Source organism: Callithrix jacchus, chromosome 10 (genome assembly GCF_049354715.1).
Source record: "Callithrix jacchus isolate 240 chromosome 10, calJac240_pri, whole genome shotgun sequence".
NCBI classification, from domain to species: Eukaryota; Metazoa; Chordata; class Mammalia; order Primates; family Cebidae; genus Callithrix; species Callithrix jacchus.
This window is the reverse complement of record NC_133511.1, coordinates 108671468-108687885: the sequence shown is the minus strand read 5'-3', so window position 1 is coordinate 108687885 and position 16418 is coordinate 108671468. Positions and strand designations below refer to the sequence as shown.

The window sequence follows — 16418 nt, the reverse complement described above, 5'->3', positions numbered from 1 at the left end:
TAATTAAATTAAACTAATGCTGCAATTAAAAACCCCGTTTTGAATTTTGCCACAGATAGTAGTTTCTGATATACTTAGTTTTTCTGCATTTTACTCTGCCACTGACATATTTTGGGGGTCCTATTTATGATTCAATAATCTTAATACTTTCACTATATTTAAGCAATTAACTATCCTTATCTATTTAAAAATACTTCCTAATACATAACAATTATTATTTTATAGATAGTTTCTATATAGTCTAAGCTTCAAGTAAACATATGAAAGAAAAAAATCTAAACCCTAGAATTTCTAAGTTTCGAAAGCCCTTTCTACCTTCAACTCAACTTCCTCAAAAAGGGATATTTAAAGCCCTTCATACTCTAAGATGGAAATGCTAAATACTCAATTTAGGCTGAATTTTTAAAAACAGTTATACTGCTTCTCCTTCTCCCTCTTTCTGACCACAATTTTTTCTCCACTTTAATGCAGGTTTACATTCATTAACTCACATGCCTTCACTCAAAAGAAAAATTATTTTCTGCTTAGAAAATGTTCTGATTTCTTACATATTCCCTTCATTTCCCATAAGGTTCTACTACTTCGAACTCTAGAAGGGGAAAATAAGTATTAATCATGCTGCTTTCCGCTCCCCACCCCCAGTGTTTCTCCTATACCAGTTTTTAAATTATTTCTTCTATAATTCCCCCTTTCCTCACTTAGCTTTTTTTTTTTTTTTAACAGACCAGTAAAATTTATCTAACATTCTTCTCCCCAGCATTTGAGGGCATATTCTGATTTTGTTTTCATTTTACTCACAGTTTAGTTAAGCTTATCTCTCCATACTCCAAACATAACCAATTTTCACTCCCTACCAGGAACTTGTGGACTTGCAATGTGCCAGGCCCTGGCAATTTCTTGTTCTTCACCAGGGCATCCCGCATAGGGTTCTCATATAGGTGAATAAAGTCAGGGAGCACAGCTGAGGTAGAACCACAAGAAAGAATGCCAACCGCAGACATCACTCCTCATTTCACACAAAGTGTCTTGCTCAGAACTGACCCTGGCACTTCAGAGCAACATAAAACCTGTAAAATCCCTATGCACAGGCACTAAAAAATTGCTTTCCCTTATGCCACTCTTGGCAACCTTTGGTTTCCTAAGCTCTTTCCCAAGCCCCACCCCCTCCCAAGGATGTGATTTTTGTGGTACAAGTTTGCAAGCACTAAGCAGAGGATTTTTCTATGGATAAAAGAGATGTCAACTCAGCAGCCCAAGCAATTTCTAGGGCAGAAGAAACAACAGGACCTACAGTCTCCACCCAGACTAAAGGCTTGAGTGCTGCCTGTCATTTTGCCTTGTTGGTGCCCTCAAGGTGCTGTAACTAGGCTGTGCCTCAGTTTCTTCATCTCTAACTTGATTCCATTACCCAGCACAACAAGCAGATGCTGAAGTAGGAGCAGCAAGGGAAAGTAGAACGAAAAGCCAAAAAGAAGAAAGACCTAAACCGAGATGGCATTCAGCCCTAGGCGCTACTCATCTTCCTGCAGCCTTTCTCCCAGCAATGCGGGTGGACTGTGCTATTAGGCAAGCTCGAGGCGTCCAATATGGAGAGCCTCCAATACCGCCACACTCACAAAAGTGCAGTTGAGAAATAAGTACAGTGTTTTTCTTTTCAAATTAAAAACAATGACAAACTCAAAGCCTCTTTCTGAAGTACTTACAGACGTGGTAGGTAAATAATGCTTTTTATAAAAAAATAAAACACAAGTGGGTACAGAGCCATAAAAATCCTATCTTTGATTCATCCTCAGGGCTCCTGGCTTATTTTTCTCCATGTGAACAGATGCATTAGAGATGTGGACTTTCACAAGAGTCCTCATTCAGTAACTTGATGCTATTGGAACTGGGGAGCTAGCTCAGTGGGGAGCCCTTAAATCTTCGGAAAGACTCCCTCCAACCCAACCCTGGCTTGAGAAACTGTCAAGGAATTTAGCAAACCATTTTTAGTGTTCTGAAAGAGGACTTCAGTCCCCTCCCCTGCTCAGAACTCCATGCCAAATTAATCTGACTCATTAGTTCCTATTGAGACACACTGTTATTTAAAAGAAGGCATTAGGCATAAACTTAGTTATAAATAATTATTCAAAACACCAAGATATATTCATCTTAAACAGTAAGATTAACATAAACTGCTTACTAGGTTCAACACTAGATGCAGCCAGGGGATCCTTTACTTGCTAGAACCATTCATGCTGCCAAACTCCCCCAAATTTCCCTTTCCATCTAAGAAAACCAAGTTCCTAGAAATAATAAAGTAAGAGTTTTCTTTTTCCTCAACTTTTAAACATTAGCTACAAATCCAATCTAAAACTGTTTAGCATAAAATTAGATTCTCTCTTTTCCCTTCCTCCCTTTCTTTCTCTTCCTCTTTCTATTAATTTGGGAATATTCACTGCCTTGCCCACTCTACTTTCCTACCTGGACATCGCTCTAAAACTGAAGGAATGTCCGCTTTCCCTTCATTTTCACGTGAATTCTCTCTTTAAACACACCACAAACTTCCCTGATTTCACTGTACTGAAATCCTGGCCAGATTTCACCAAACTCTATTCTCATAGAAAAGTAAAATGCAAAATGAGGGGGTTGTACCAGGCAATCTCCAAGTCTCATTTAGCACGAACATTCTATATGTGTCCATGATGATCCAGAGAAACTGGAATATGGCCATATAAGCACCCAAATTTGGACTTCCTTTCTATATGTGTTACTGCTGTCTCTCTCGGTCTGTTTTCCCTCCCCCTCCCAGACACTGATGGTTTATTTAACAGAGACCTCACTGAAAATCTGCATTCTGATGAATGCCACAGAAGCAAGATCTACCCTTGACTCTGGTGGCAGAGAGCCTTCAAGTGTTCAGAAAAAGGGCGATGGTAATAACTTGCTAATTAATACTCATTGGCTTGCCTAATGATAACCATCTAAATATAACTCCTCCCCATCCACGGTGGTATTCACATATCCCTTTTTCTCTTACACATTATTGAAATTTCACAGCTTTAAAGAAAGCCTGAAAAATATATGCACCTATCTAGTTCATGGACACTGTGTTTCCATGAACTTGTTGCTGAATTACAATTTAACACACATTTTTCTGGGCTAACGGTCTCCCGTTAACTCTGCTTCTTCAACAGAAATTATTTATTTATCTAAAAAACCATTCTGTATCACTGATGATGAAAGCTCCATTCTTTCCATGAAGACCATGACAATCACCAGCACTTGTTTCTGACCCAACAGAAGATCTGTTAATACTGCTGCAGCACATTCTTCTAAGAAAAACAGTAGTGTCGGCAGGACATGGTGGTTCATGCCTGTAATCCTAGCACTTTGCGAGGCTGAGGTGGGCTGATCACCTGAGGTCAGGAGCTCAACACCAGCCTGACCAACACGGTGAAATCCTGTCTCAACTAAAAGTACAAAAATTAGCCGGGCATGGTGGTGCACACCTGTAATGCCAGCTACTCGGGAGGCTGAGGCAGAAGAATCATTGGAACCTGGGAAGCAGAGGTTGCAGTGAGCCGAGATTGTGCCACTGCACTTCAGCCTGGGTAACCAAGCAAGACTCCATCTCAAAACCAACAACGAAAACAACAGTGTCTACTTATCCAGTCACAACCATCATCGGCCCCATCCTCATAGCTGTCACATTTACTAAGAGCTTTCTAGGTGACAGGCACTGTTCTAGGCACTGCATATTTAATACTAACAACTTTATAGTGCAGATTATATCATCGTCCCCATTTTATAGACAAGAAAATTGAGGTAAACAAGGTTAAGCCATTTGCTCTGTATTCTTAATGAGAACCAAGTTTGAAAGCCACACATTTGAGGTACAGAGCTTGCCCACTTCACTGCAATGATACTGCCTCCCAGAGGAAGTGATTGCCATGTGCCCTGTTATCTCGAAAATTCTCTGATTATCGAGCACTTGATTATCTCAGAATGTCTTGTCTCCTAATTGATGATGTCTCCTAAATGAAGATATTAAGAATATCTTCAGAGCATGATGTAGGTTGAAAAAATTAAACCAAAAGAATACCTAGAGAGTAATAAACAATGTAATACTAAGCTCAGAATAGTTCCTGACACAGTAAAAAGTCTGAAGAAATGTCAGCAGTTATTATTTAATCAGAGTCTCTTAATTTTCAGATGAAGACACTGAGGTCAGTTGTCAGCTAGTGAAAAAAATAGACCTGGACCCAGATGAAAGACATCCTACTTCTGTTTTTTTTTAAAGACCATGTATTAATGGCAACTCCAGAGACATGCTTAAATTTTAAGTCCTCCATCTCATGTTTCTTAGTCCAGGATCTTAACTGCTGAACTACGCTCCTTCTTCTCTTGCTAAAAGGCAAACTCCAAGGAATCAAGGACTCTGGATTTGCTTCTCCTTTCCTCTGAGGACGCAGCCCAGCTTTGCTACCAGTAAATCAACAGCATCAGCGGTTCTGGAAGAGCAAGCCTCCCAGAGGCTTCCGATCTACTACAACCATCTCCACGTTGAGCACAGGGTCAAATGCCAAGTTTGATTTGGTGTGACGTATTTCTCACCAGAGGCTTGCTACTATAAAACGAGCCCATTCAATATTTATTGTTTGAAAGAAAATAGGTGTTCAGAAGGAAAGGTGTCCTTTCCTGTATAAACAAAAGTGGGACTTTCAAGGGTTGTATGGGTAATACTTATATTTTTAACACAGAAGATTTGGGCATATACATGTGTACAGCAAAGAATCAAAGGACCTAAAGTCAACTCCATTGAAGCTGGGCTGTGTGCTCCCAGAACATCACATAGAAACAAGCCCTTCCCTATTTGAGGTATATTTTCTTTCTGTATCCTCATGGCAACACATAAACACATGCATTTTGTGATAAACAAGTGCTATCCTAACATATCCAAAAAGTACTGCATTACTTGGGCAGAACATAGCTACTGTGGTCATAACCATTCAAAAAACAAAATAAGCATTTTTTAAAAGCACATTAATCTGGTAATTCCAAAGAACATTCAAATCAAATCATCTTGGCGTAGTTTGTATTTTCAAAACTTGTCTCATCACCTTCAGACTTTCAGTTAGTTTGTATCATGATACTGGCCACTCTCATTTTTCTTTCAAGTTCCCATGCCTGAATCCAAGGTCCTCAAACCCTTCTGTGTTTGTGACCATCTGCAAGGGTCTCTCTTCCAACCCCTGGGTTCGGAACCCCAAACATTTCAGCACTTAGCTGAACAAGTGCTAATAAGATGTAATACATAAATAAAAATGATTTTGTTTTCATTTTTTGTGTCTCCTGTGCTTTTCTCCAAACTCAATTCTATATTTTAAAATGCATTTTAAAAAATAAAATGAGTGATATTATTGCATGGGACTTTCATTCTCTATTAGTTTATGTGTTACCATACGCTAAGAACATTGAGTTTGCCTGTCAGTCTGGACAAATTGTAAATCCAGGCTCCCCTCTTGTGCATGCACAAAAAATATTGTCTCAATAAGATTTTACTTTATTATTTATGTGTGGTATTTTTTAACAGTATTGGATCTAAAAGCTTTTTTTACTATTATGGAAATTTTCAAACAAACAAAAGTAGGAAGACTATAACAAGCACCAATATATCTATATCATCTCTGTTTCATAGTTACTAACATTTGTCATCTTTTCTTCACCTCTCTTTATTTTCTGAGATACTTTAAAGGAAATTGCAGACATCATGGCACTTTACTCCCAAATATTTTATCTTGCACATGTAAAACATAAGGACATTTTCCTATATAGCCACAAAGCCATTATCATACCTACAAAATTAACAGTAATTCTCTAACACCCAGGCCATATTCTAATTTTTCCACTTGGAATCTAATTTCCTTATCAATATCCTTAAGTCTTTATTCTGTCATCAGTGACAGTACACAAGTGTTCTTAAACAGAAGCCATCTCTAAAGTGGCTAATTCCAACCAATTCTGTTACGGAATCAATGCCCTCGCTGAACTGCTAGAAGCCCACCTTGCATCATCCAATCCCACCTTTCTGGATGTTACTTTAAATCAAACACTGAAGGGAACTGGATAAAAGATCCTGTGGAATTTTGAATAGATATTTCCCCTCTATAACCAGTGTGCATGGAGAGCAAAGAGAGTGGGAAAAGGAGACCACGAAACTTAAACGTAGTCACACAGTTTAAAATGGGGTTCTTTTGCCTAAGAGTTCAGTACCGGTCTGTGTAATCCAATCAGTGCTATATGTAAAGGTGGTAATTTTTTACAGAATCAAATTCACTGAGGATCAGTGGGGGAAAAAATGCATCCTTCCTTTAATCATTTAGTTAATTCAGGAAAAGTGAAATTATAGCAGTTTGTTGGGGTGCAAGAGTTAGATTATTTGGATTTTTCTAGTGGTGAGGGTTAGAGACACTGGTGGGAGGACTAGAGTTTGACCTGACTTAAATTTTAAGTCACACTCAGCCATAGAGACCAGGGTAAAAGGTCCCTCGTCCTTTGGTAGGAAAGAAGCAGAAGAAAAGAGAGAACAGGTGACCTGTCTGAGATTATCTTTTCTCTTTAGTTTCATCTGCAAAATCCCTGTTTTTAAAGAAATGCTAAAGTATCTTATACATGGTGTCTTTCAAAAACTGATGCAATTGGGGTGGGAACATTGCTTGGAATAGCGAAAAACGTTCTTTCTCAACCTCTCCCTTTGGTCATTCTCCTCTCAGAATCCATAAGGCCACCTTTAAAATATGTGCTATGTTGTTGTGTTTATTTTATTTTGTTTTTATTTATTTATTTTTTTGAGACAAGGTCTCACTGTGTCACCCAGGCTAGGGCGCAGTGGCGCTAACTCGGCTCACTGCAATCTCCACCTCCCAGGTTCAAGTGATACTCCTGCCTCAGCCTCCCGAGTAGCTGGGATTACAGAGGCACGCCACCAGGCCCGGCTAATTTTTGTATTTTTAGTAGAGATGGGGTTTTTCAGCATGTTGGCCAGGCTGATCTCTAACTCCTGACCTCAGGTGATCTGCTGGCCTTGGCCTCCCAAAGTGCTGGGATTACAGGCATGAGCCACCACGCTTGGCCAGTTGTCTTTAAACTGTGATTTATCAATTTACATATGACTGAGGGAGTCAAGGAACGCACATTTATTTTTTCACGGAACTACAAATGTATGGGAAAAGATAAAGATACCTCCCTTTAGATGAGAAATTACTTGATGGGTACAACATGCATTACTCGGGTGCTGGTCACACTGAAAGCCTAGACTTCACCGATACATGATATGTCCATGCACAAAACTGCACTTGTACCCCTTACATTTATATTAAAAAACACTCCTCTTTACATCATAGCCAAAGCATGCCATATTATGCTTTTCTCTATTTTTTCTTTGTAAATAAACTATAATAAAAAAGTATGAAGTAGAAAATATTTACTGATAGTACCAGAATTGAGTGGAGCTTGCCCGTCCACTCTCAGCTATATGTCACTTCCTTACAAATCTCATCTAAAAGACATGCCAACACCCCCAAATGTCCATTTACAAAAATATATGTGTAAAAATGTCTACATTGCGCCTATGATAACTTAGTAAAATGAATAGTATATAGAGTCAACATGAACTGCTTCCAAAAATGGGGCTAAAACGCAGCATGGGCCACTGGAATCCAAAGACACTTCTCAATATTTTCCTTTAGTCACTAAGAACTTTCCAGAGAAATGAATATATAAGTTAGTTTATTGGCCACCTCCCCTTACCACTCTTCTAAATAAATCCTTTAAAGGAAGAAAAAAAGGAAAGAAGAGCCATAGAGGATCCATGGTGATCTAAAAACTAGGAAATCCACCCCTGTCCAATGACAGCAGCTTTCTTTTAAAATGAAGGTCACAGGATAAGCAGTTCCTTGCTGCGCCTTCCTGTGAAGACTTTCCACTGTTCAAGAAACAAGAAGTCAGGAACTTCTCTCGCTCATTTAAAAAAACATCTCCAGATTAGCTTTACATGCCTGGTACTGGAAACACTGGTCTGCAAGTTGGAAGAGTCCTCAGAGATCATCTAATTCAATTCATTTACTCTATAGATGAAGATAAGAGAAGTGAAATGACTTACCAAGGCCACAGGGAGTACGGAATTGTTTATATCTCCTTAAACAGATGACAAAGACTTCAAAAGCGCAAACTGCCAAATCGTAAACCAGGGTTGTGATAGAGAATAACGACCGGAACTAAGAGATTAGGATTTGTGCTTTCTGACTTCTTAGAAGAAAAATGATTGTGGGTGTTTGCCGCTCTTCCTCCCCATCCCTCACTCACACACTCTGCTCAGTAGTAGCCAACCAGCTGCCCCCAGAGCCCTCTGCAACCCAGATGTGGGCCTGTGAGGAGGGAGGAGAGGCCAAAGGTGAAACAGTGCAATAGGAGCAAAACGGAGGGTACCTGATCCTAGCCCAAGCCACGATGCAGAACAAATGGCCAGCTCCCTGGAGAGTCAGCTCTCTATCAAATACCAATACGGTGGTTACTTTCTATCAGAATCCATGCCCCACTGCAATGTGTAGCTACATGATACGTTTAGACCACAGCAGCTAAGAGTTTAATAGAGAAAAATTCTTATAATAAAAGAAATGAAGGAGGAAAAGAGGGAGGGGTGGAGAGAGAGAGAGAGAGAAAAACACCTTTTGTTTATGCAGCCACCTCATATAGGAATCTGCTGTCTCCCAGCATTTCCATTAATCGTCTCCTTTTATAGGATTAGTCAGATGGAGCTCAGCTGGTGCCTACAGGATGGGCCATGTTCTGGACAAATTGAACGATGCCTTTAGGATTTCTGAAGGAAAATGTTTGGAAGATCTTTTACTATCTTGGAGCTTTCTTATTAAATACTTATAAAGAGATGCCTGGGATCCCTTACTTTCTGCCCAACCTGTATTTCTTCAAAAAATCTTATAGCTTTCTTTTTAGGGCCAAAGTATCCACTATCTATTTTCTGAATGCACCAAACTTTGTCTCCCTTGTGGTCCAAGCCATGTGTCCAAGAAACCAACAGCTCTGACTTTTGAAAGATAAAATTACATTTTTTTAAAAAAGGAAATTATTGGCTGGGTACGGTGGCTTACGCCTGTAATCCCAGCACTATGAGAGTCCAAGGTCAACAGATCACCTGGGGTCAGGAGTTGGAGATCCGCCTGACCAACATGGAGAAACCCCGTCTCTACTAAAAATACAAAAACAATTAGCTGGGCATGGTGACAGGTGCCTGTAATCCCAGCTACTCTGGAGGCTGAGGCAGGAGAATTGCCTGAACCCAGGAGGCAGAGGCTGCAGTGAGCTGAGATCATGCCATTGCACTATAGCCTGGGCAACAGGAGCAAAACTCTGTCAAAAAAAGAAAAAGATGTAATCCCAGCCCTTTGGGAGGCTGAGGCGGGTGGATCATGAGGTCAAGAGATTGAGACCATCCTGGTCAACGTGGTGAAACCCCGTCTCTACTAAAAATACAAAAAATTAGCTGGGCATGGTGGCGCGTGCCTGTAATCCCAGCTACTCAGGAGGCTGAGGCAGGAGAATTGCTTGAACCCAGGAGGTGGAGGTTGCGGTGAGCCGAGATCGCGTCATGGCACTCCAGTCTGGGTAACAAAAGTGAAACCCTGTCTCAAAAAAAAAAAAAAAAAAGAAAGAAAGAGAGAGAGAGAAAGGAAAGAAAGAAAGAAAGAGAAAGAAAGAGAGAGAGAGGAAGGAAGGAAGGAAGGAAGGAAGGAAGGAAGGAAGGAAGGAAGGAAGGAAGGAAGGAAAAAGAAAAGAAATTGAATTATTAAGACCCTGTTTTAAGGTAAATGTTTCGATAAAGTAACATATTAATCAAGGCAGTAAATATCCAACCACTTGAACCTTCACCCTTTTCTCTCCTTCATTACCAAGCCATCCAGTTAAGTTCTTAAAAGGAGATGAGCTTTATAGAAACACTGAAGTTGAAGATGGCTGAATGTTCAACCTTCCTCCACAGCGCAATCTGTGTCAAGATACCTCACTGCTGGACATTACGACAAAAGTGGCCATCAGAGGTATCTGGATGTGCTTGTCATGTTTTGGAGTACCCTCCAAGGTTGTATCCTCTGCAGAATGTAGGGCATTAATCTGAGCAGAGAGAAAATAAAAGGGCACCCTACAAATCCCCACTTTGAGTATAGCTGGGCACCTTGGAATCTTGTCAGTGATCATCCCAAAACACAGGTTGCCAAAGCTACAAGAAAACTTAGAGATCATCTAGTCTCTGTTTTCACTTTTTGTAATTGACAGGGATCCAGAGAAAGGAAATGATTTGCCCAGAGTCATACAACTAAAAGGCTGAAATTTGCCTCCCAACTAAATCTTTTTTTCCATGGATTGGAATTTCACCTTTCCAAAATTCTTACCCATATGTTTACCTCATTTAATAGTATAAGGAACTCTCTAGGCTAGATGGAGTATTAGCTCAATTTTCCAGACAAAGAAATTACTATAGAAGTTTACACAGAGTCACTGCTAGATCCAGAATCAAAGCCAGATCTCCTGACGCAGAAACAGATATTCTCCCCATTGGTGTCTGGAAGCAGTAACGTTTCTACTGATTCAATATCAACATTCACACTTTGTATATTACGATTTTTCTTTAGTATCTCAACAAATGAAACAAAATGAAACAAACACATGTTGTTTGGAGATCAAACTAAATACAAATAGTTGCCTTGAAAACATAATTCCAACTCTGCATCCTCCCTACTTAATAGTGAAGGGGAATGGGTTGATTTATAAATTCCCTTCTGGACCTAACAGCAGATTTTGCCATGGCTGGAAGTCCAACCCTGCGGGCTTTTTATTTTGTAAGGACAATTTGATACAAAAAAAGCTGCAGTCACCAGGAATTCACCAAATAAAATGAGTGCTAAACACTACTGAGCCTGTGGTCCAGGTTAGTAGGTCCTTTGGGATACCTGAGGAGAACTTCACCAGACAGGCTCAATGAGCTCCACAAATGGGACCGTCATGGAATTTTTTTTTTTTTAATTTTTATTTATTTATTTTTTTGAGACGGAGTTTCGCTCTTGTTACCCAGGCTGGAGTGCAATGGTGTGATCTCGGCTCACGGCAACCTCCGCCTCCTGGGTTCAGGCAATTCTCCTGCCTCAGCCTCCTGAGTAGCTGGGATTACCGGCATGTGCCACCATGCCCAGCTAATTTTTTGTATTTTTAGTAGAGACGGGGTTTCACCATGTTGACCAGGATGGTCTCGATCTCTTGACCTCATGATCCACCCGCCTCGGCCTCCCAAAGTGCTGGGATTACAGGCGTGAGCCACTGTGCCCGGCCCCACCATGGGATTTTTTAACCATCTGACATTGGACTATTCCAGACTGCAACCACAATAATCTGTGTTGGTCAGAATCACACAGTATGTTTAAAGCTTAGAAGCAGAGAAAACTCAACAAATACAAAGGACAGACAAAAATATAATAGTAGCTTTCTGAAGGTAAACTTAGAGATAATGAACCAGACTTACTCCCGCTATGAACAATAATATCACAGGTGGCCACAATTTGAATAGCACGTCCTTACATTACCCTGTTAGCATTTGACACTGATCATTAGGGAAATTGTAAGACTATAAAAATTACTATAATGCATCAAGAAGTCTGTCTAAGTTGCTCAATGCAGAGAGATCTAGCTGTTGCAAATAAGTTTTTCAGACTCAGCTGTTAACCAGACCTTTCCATCTTATGTGGACAGAAAAGAATAAAGATGTTTCTTCAGGTACAATCACCCTGTTTCCTAGAAAATGCACCTGGGGTAATCAATGTCCAAATCCACCAACATGGAAAAAAATTGGTAGGGATGGGATCTTATTTGGCCAAGTAACTGCTTTACATTAATTACAAACATAGATCCAGACATTGGTTGAAATATGGTAATGAGAGGAATGGTATGGGTTATCAGTTAGGATGAGTGACATTCTTAAATGCCCATATCATGTAGCCATAATACTTTTGATTAAGCAATCAAATGCTGTCAAAAAAGTCAACAATGCTTGTTTGAAAATTTCTTAATAAACCTCTAAGCCTTTTGAAAAATTATTTATTTTTAAAATTGATAATTAATAAAATCAATTATTTTATTAATTTATTAAATTATTGATTTAATAAAAATTATATAGTTGACAAATAAAATTTGAATATCTATGGCATATATAATGTAATGTTTTGATATCTCAGAAGTTTTAAAGGGAGGTTTGGGACAGCTCTATCATTGGCATACTATCACAGTTTAGATAGAGCCATGAATACAATAACATATAAAACCAGAAGTCTATGAATGTATGCTTCCATACATTTCTTCATTTCTCATTTCTTTCACCATGACTATAAACCATATAGTTTAGTTTAGGTTAAAACAGAAAATAAGACTAGAAAGCTAACACAGCTTTGCAGGCAAAATCGAATCCAGTCAAATCTGTATTAGCATACAATGCTTTTAAGTCGAAGTAACCTGAAAAATTGGGGGGTGAGGGTGTGTGTAAAGTGGTCTGCTTGTCCATTCTTATTAACATGTATATTTGTTCAACATCTTTTTGGGTAGCTGATTTATTTTCTACCTGTAAATTGCTCATGTGAATGCTTGACAAATCTGGAGAAATAAAAATGCTATAAAAGATTCTAGTCAATAGTGACAGTGGAAAGTGATCAAGACCAGAGGGGATTTTTTTGTTTTTGTTTTTGTTTGTAACATTTGGATAGCAAAAGTGATCAAGTTGATAGGTGCCAAGTAAGAACTAATAATGGTGTCATGGAGAATGCTTAAATGAAATTATTTTTCTTTGGGGTAAGTTGCAAATAGAAAGTTCTTCAGCAAAATGGGGTATCACTATAAAAACAAGACACCTGAAACTGACCAAAAAAAAAAAAAAGAAAGAAAGAAAGAAAAGAAATAACAATTTTTGTTTATAAGAGGAAAGAAAGTTTCACTGAGATGGGATCCAATTTCCCTAGCAATTAAAACAATTCTTACTTTATAATATTTATTTTAACTGGCATACTACAGAGTATTTTAAGCCATAATTTTATATTTCTTATTGTATGGCATTTTGTAGGAATGATAATAATAATGTCATGAAGGCAAAGACTTCTGGACCAATATTGAGAGTTTCCAAACATTATTATTATTTACATTAAAAGTAGCAAAAAGAAACTTTTGCCAGTGCATTTGAATTCTCTCTAATAATACCATTTTAACACAGATTAGAATTTTAAATCTTTTTAAAGATTTACTATGATCAAGATCTTAAGGGTTGACATTATATCAGAATCTTCAATCAAAATCTAAAGAAAGAAATACCATTTAAAAGATCTGAACATATATTTTAGAAATAAAGACAATTTAATGTTTAGGCTTTCATTGATACTGGCAGTTACTTTAAAAGACGAGAATACAGATTTTTTAATACTGTAAGTTTTGAAGGTTTTAAAAATTAATTTAAATTACATGCTAAAATACATCACCATTTAAAAAGTTTTAAAATATCTAGTGAATGAATAATAGTAAGCAGTAATAAAACAGTGAAATGTCATTTTAGTTTTTATCTGTAGCTCCTATTCAATAAGGCATCACCAGAAATTTTTTACCTAATCATGCTTTTATTTTAAATCAGAAACATATGGATTTTTTTTCTTAAATGTAGTTCATTGTTATCAAGTTATTTTTTTTTTAATCAAGGACTAATACTTGAATATTTAGATAGCAGATTCAGAAACCAGTAAGGCTTATTCCTAACATTTCTTTTAATGTCATCATAGTTTTATATTATTACTATAAAACCAATGACTGTGCCTTCATAATGTCAGTATGTTTAGATGAAAATTGTTTTAAATCTAAAGGGCTACGTAACTTTTAAAACTGTGAGATTAACTAAGCAAAATAAATGTAACTATTTAGCTATGGGTTTGAAGGTTCTAAAACTGTATTAAAATGTCCTTTGAATTGATTCCTTTTGTGGGAGTTCCTATTTTCTGTGTACTATCTTTTTTAACCCTATCGAATGTATAACATTTATTTCTATATTAATGTAAATAGTAAGATATGATTATGAACTATATTTTGAGTTACATTTTGCATCGAGGTTGTAATCAGCTGCAGCTGTTTTATTTGTATAAGGGTTGAAATGGAAAGTTTGTAAAAAGTCTTACTGTTTTTCTTCAAAAGCATTACTTAAAGTACTACAGGTCTCAGATAAAATACAAATACTCCCTTTCCTGAAACCATTGTTTTAGCATCTATTAAAAAAATAAAATGCAAAAAAAAATTAATGTGACATATGGTTTCTGTTTCTTACTACTAAACCATTTATTTGTATGTAAAACCAAAAATGAATTATTTTTATTGGCATTTTCGAGACCAAGAAGTGAATATCTAACATGTTCTAGAATCTATACTCTATATTTATAATTATTTACAAATGGAAATAAATAGAAGGTTTATATTCCAACTAAAGGTACAAAAATCTGAACAACAGAATACCAAATTACCGAAATGGTTGGCATTCAAAGTAAATGTGTTATTCTGCTTTACAAATCTAAAAATAGCTTAACTAAAATAATTTTTAAAATTTTATATTTAGTTAACATTGTTTTTTGTTTTTAGAAAATGTTTTAAAATAGAATTCCTATCCAGAACGTATAAGTTCCCATTGTTTTACAAGTAGATACAATATCGAGTTTTAAAAATTCAATTTAAAAGAAAATTAAAAATAAAAAAAGTCTTAAGCAATTAATAACATCTTAGTAACTCTTTGCTTTTTATGAAAATAAAACTTTTAACTGATAAAAATTATTTCATTTTTCTTTTAGTAATTCAAATACTAGTATTTCAAATATCAAGAATGTAAGCTTTTTAAAAATATAAGTTTTAAATGTTTACAGTTTTATTATTAACTAGAAATATTTATGAATTAGAAATACTTCATATTAAAATTTAGAAATTGCCAACAATTCCCTGTGAGAGAAAATAAAGAATTATGTTGGGTTTTAACAGTATCACATGTTAACTATTCAACCAAAGTTGTTTTTTTTGGTCTTTTTAACATTTTTATGAATTATTATAGACCCAGATATGAAGACTAAGTTGACAATGAACTTCTATATTTATTATTTTGCTTTCATCAAAATATTCCTACTTGGCAAAAATCTAAACAACATAATTTATAGGGATAGCATACTCTATATAATTTGGTTGTTTTTTAAAAAATAAGTTTCATATAAACATGTGATAAAATGTCTTGTATGCTTGGAATATTTTATATATGATTCTTTAAAAACATTTTAGTCATATCTGCCTTTTAAAATAAATCAGTTGCCAAATTATATCTGTTAACAATCAAAGATTAGTTTTTCAGATTTTGTCAGAATTACTTATTTTTACTTTAATTCTGAAAATACATCAAAATATAATTATTTTCAGTGATTGCTAAATAATTTTTTACAATATTTAAGTTTAGTATTTAGTGATTTTGACCAGCATGTTACCACAGGCTTTACAAAAGCCTTGTGTTAAGAGTTTAAAATATTTAAATATATCATCTTGAAAAAGTTCTCAAGTATTACAAAATTGCAAATAAATGCTCATAAAAGTTAATTTTGAAGAAAATTTAATTTTTGATTTTGTTCCGTATATTTTGTTAATCTATTTTCACAAAGTTTAGGCTTTTTGTAAACATAAAACAGCCATTTCGTGTCTGATATTTGGAAACATTGTTTTAATAATATTTTTGTTTGTAAAACTGCCCTCTAAATTTTGTCTGTGCCTAAACATTTGTGTAGAGCAGTATTAAAATTAATGTGATTCTGCTGAATGTACTCCACAAATCAATATTTGAAGAACAAATGAGATAAATTTTAAGCTCCCTTTTTATAATCATTTAACTCTTCCTGGTTTAAATATTATGCTTCTAATTTTCTAATAGGCATTTGACAGGCCTTGGCAGTAGTAATTTCTGGCATGAATGAATTTCAAATTTTATTTTAATTTCAATATCTGGTATGTTTCATGGACTATTAACCTACTTGATTTTTACCTTGAAATTTGCTACCTAGTTTAGTTTTATGTGAATATTTATTTTTAAAATTTAAAAAATATATTCATAATGGGTTTTCCAAATGTTTTCAAAAGATCATCTACTTTAAGTTGACCAGATCAATGTAATTACTTTTGAATTTCTGAACCTTTATATTTTCATAGCTTGACTGTTATTTTAATAACTATCAATGGCTACCCTAGTTTGTACTAGATATGCAGGTAACAATTTATTATTTTATTTAAATTATATAATACATAAGAATATATAAATGCCATGTGAACTGAACTGC

The 16418-nt window shown here is 36.2% G+C and overlaps 1 long non-coding RNA gene across 1 annotated transcript in view; it reads right to left on the bottom strand.

Annotated features, from left to right (window-relative positions):
- Window positions 1–16418, bottom strand: part of LOC108593844 (uncharacterized) — a 107012-nt gene that overhangs the window by 23682 nt on the left and 66912 nt on the right. The gene's annotated exons all lie outside the window — the stretch shown is intronic.